Source organism: Kryptolebias marmoratus, linkage group LG19, assembly GCF_001649575.2.
Source record: "Kryptolebias marmoratus isolate JLee-2015 linkage group LG19, ASM164957v2, whole genome shotgun sequence".
NCBI lineage: Eukaryota > Metazoa > Chordata > Actinopteri > Cyprinodontiformes > Rivulidae > Kryptolebias > Kryptolebias marmoratus.
Window position 1 is genome coordinate 18,186,363 of NC_051448.1, and position 3,213 is coordinate 18,189,575.

A 3,213-nucleotide genomic window follows, 5' to 3' on the forward strand; every position below is an offset into this window, starting at 1 on the left:
TGTTTGACGGGTGGGAAGGAAGACTGGATTCAAACTCCTTTTATTTTCTCCTATCAAGTCTTCATCATTTTGTTAGACAAAGATAAAACCACACGGACAGACGGAAGAGACAAAACAAAAGGTGACTTAGGTCAGTAACTCACTGAGACAAAACAACAACACGTCTCTATTAGTTTGCAAAAGTCTACAAACTAATAGAAAAAAACAATATAAGTTCTTCCTTTCTTTTTTTTTTTTTTTTTACAAACTGTTGTCTCGTCCTTGAAAACAAAGTCATTGTCTCTTTATTTCCAAATGGTGGGCACAGTCTCATCTTGGAACAAAGCTCTTTGTACACACTTTGTCAGTGCTGCTATCCAAGTGCCTAAAGTAAGCCGCCTACAAACACAATTTATTTCTCTTTTAGTGCTTTTTTTTTTCAAGGAGTGGCCTATGAAGTCGTGACTTGCAGTTTGCCAGCCACACAGGACCTCAACGTTTCTATGCTGCTTACAAAATAGGAAAGAAAGGCGAAAGACTTGAGAAATGGTTACCTTTGAGGATGATTTTAAGCAGATATGATCACATTTTCAGTCTATACCAATTTCATATAGTCTACACTGTATTTTCTGTGGTAAAACACAGTTTGGATAAAGCTATAATAAAGCTTCAGTTGTCAGCTGAGTTTGTCAAATCAGGCTCTTTTCCACCGAAATCCTCATTTCAGTCCAAGATTTCCCCCATGATGTTTCTATCTCTCCACTGAAGTCCAGGAAAAGTAAACAAAACTAGAATATTTACTGCAAAGACTTTATTTTCGGAAAATGCTTGACTTATTTATTTCAGACCGCTTCGTTTTAGCCCAGCAATCTCGGTCAAATGTGAACATTGAATTTTGTCCTGTAGCTAGACTGAAGTTAATCTGTGGAGAACATTGATTTATAAAAACACCAAGAAGAGGGGAGACAATTACAACGGCCAATAACTCCTAATACACATCATTGATGGTGTGCTTTAAAGACACACCTGGCAAAGATGAACAAAATCAAGGCTCATTTCAACCAACAATAAATTATGTGAAATGCACAAGTTGATGGTGGTCAATCTGATTGGATGAAAATTCTATGAAAGTATAAAAAGTGATGCAATCATTTAAGGCTGATTGATTTAGGCAATTTTAATGGCTGATGCCAATAAAACAAAACAAACAAAAAATAATAATAAATTTAGCATATTATTCTTGTTAGCTGCCTTAGGGATCTGCCGATGTGGTGTAAAATGTAATATAAAAGGCACTACCGTCACTGAAGGCCCACTGACACCATCGACTGTTAATAAAATCTAGACCTCTGACTGGAACTCAGAAGCTGAAGACAGAATGAGACCAGAGTTCCTATAGGCTGGTCCCAGTACAAGTTTTAAGTCCCACCCCCTCTAAATAAACAAACAAGACCTTGCCCTTAATGAAAAATAAAAATACGCCCCATGTGTTTTCTCCAGGTGTTGACGCTTGTTGATTCACAAAGTTCTTACCTTGTTGCTGTATGTTCAAATGTTACTTTTTCTAACATGTTTTGCTGTCATTAGTTATTTCTTGTTGAAAAGAAAGGAGATGTGACACCACAATGGTGTGTTGGAGAGCCGGTTGATACCTAAAGCCCCACATCCCTTGGGAGCAGACTCTGGTTCCAAAAATACATGGTAGCTCCTGTCATGCTGGCTTCAACTTCACATTGAGAGACGGCAGGGACATGACATTTTCTTATTATACGGTTGATGATCGACACAAAGGTGTGTGTAACAACTCTGCTCTGCCCACAGATATGCCAGTCTCTAAACCTGCTTTGCATCCTCAAGAGTGGCTTGGGGTAACTATATTAAAAAATGGGGAAAATGGTTCCAAATAATTAGCTGACCGATCAGTGCAGCGATCTAGCAGTCAGAGATATCGTTAAAACAAAAAACACACAAAGTGCACCTGTGAAAGTACCGTTTTTACACGTGAAAACGAGTCAATTAACTTTTAACTTTTTCCTGTTGTGTTTTAAGAATGTTTTTGTTAATGTCACCACGTGAAAACATTTAATGCAAAGTTTTCTGCAAGGGAAGATTTATACTTTGTAGTTTTAAAAATCATTAACGGAAAAATGAGATGTTTACCTTCTGCAGTCATTTCCATTTTGATGTTATATCATTCAAATTTCCATATTTGCATTTCTAAATGTAAAAAACAAGAAAGTTCAAGCTTTACTGACTCTAATCTTTAGATTACCAGGCAGGACTGCATTAAAAACTTGGTTTTTTTTTGTGTGTGTTTTAAAGTTGTCCGACAAACATTTCTGAAAAGTGATGTCAAATCAGAAAGTAAATAGTCACAAAAGGAAATCTTTGTGTTTGTGTAGATAGCTACATATTTCAAGCTGTGATACTTTTCAAAACCTCAACCATGTTGTTTGGAATAAGTAAACATTAATGGGACACAAACCAAATGGAAACCCTGAATGAAACAACACAATAAAGATCTTCCAAACCAATGTTATAATTCTTGTTGAAGCGAGAGTTGAAATCCGCTCCTCGGGTTAACAGTTGTGTGTACAGCTCAACCACCTAAATAATAGCTAACATGAATCTGTATTAAAACAACCATAAAAATAACTGAGCTTCAGAGTACCTATGTTCTACAGTGCCTAACACAGGCTTTTATACACACCGGTTTCTGTCTGAAACACTTATTATTCTGTTTCCATGAGGGGAAAATATTCTAATTATAGCTGCTATGTCTGACCCATTTTTTCTTTGAATTTAAACACTTGAAAATTACATTCATAGTTGTTTATGAGAGCCTTTACAAAGAACTGATTTTTGTACATCTTATTGTAATGTTGCTAGAACTATGAGACTGAAGGATGAATGTTACTTCAGTGTTTTGTAATGTGCAGTATTTAAAAAAGAAATTGTTAAAAACAAAAACTACTGAACTTCAGTTCTGTAGCTGAAGATGTTTTGCTTCTCATTCTCGGATGTGGTAGCAATACATTTTACAGCATAGATGAAATGTCCAAATGTCCCAGACTTTGGATTTTGAAATTATATTGATGTGGACGGGGGTAGGAAGCATCTTAGTCCTAGCTTTGTTGAACAGATTGTTTTTTGAAAAAGTGTACAGAAGCATCCGTCCGTCCGTCCATCCATCCATCCGTCCATCCATCCATCCATCCATCCATCCATCCATCC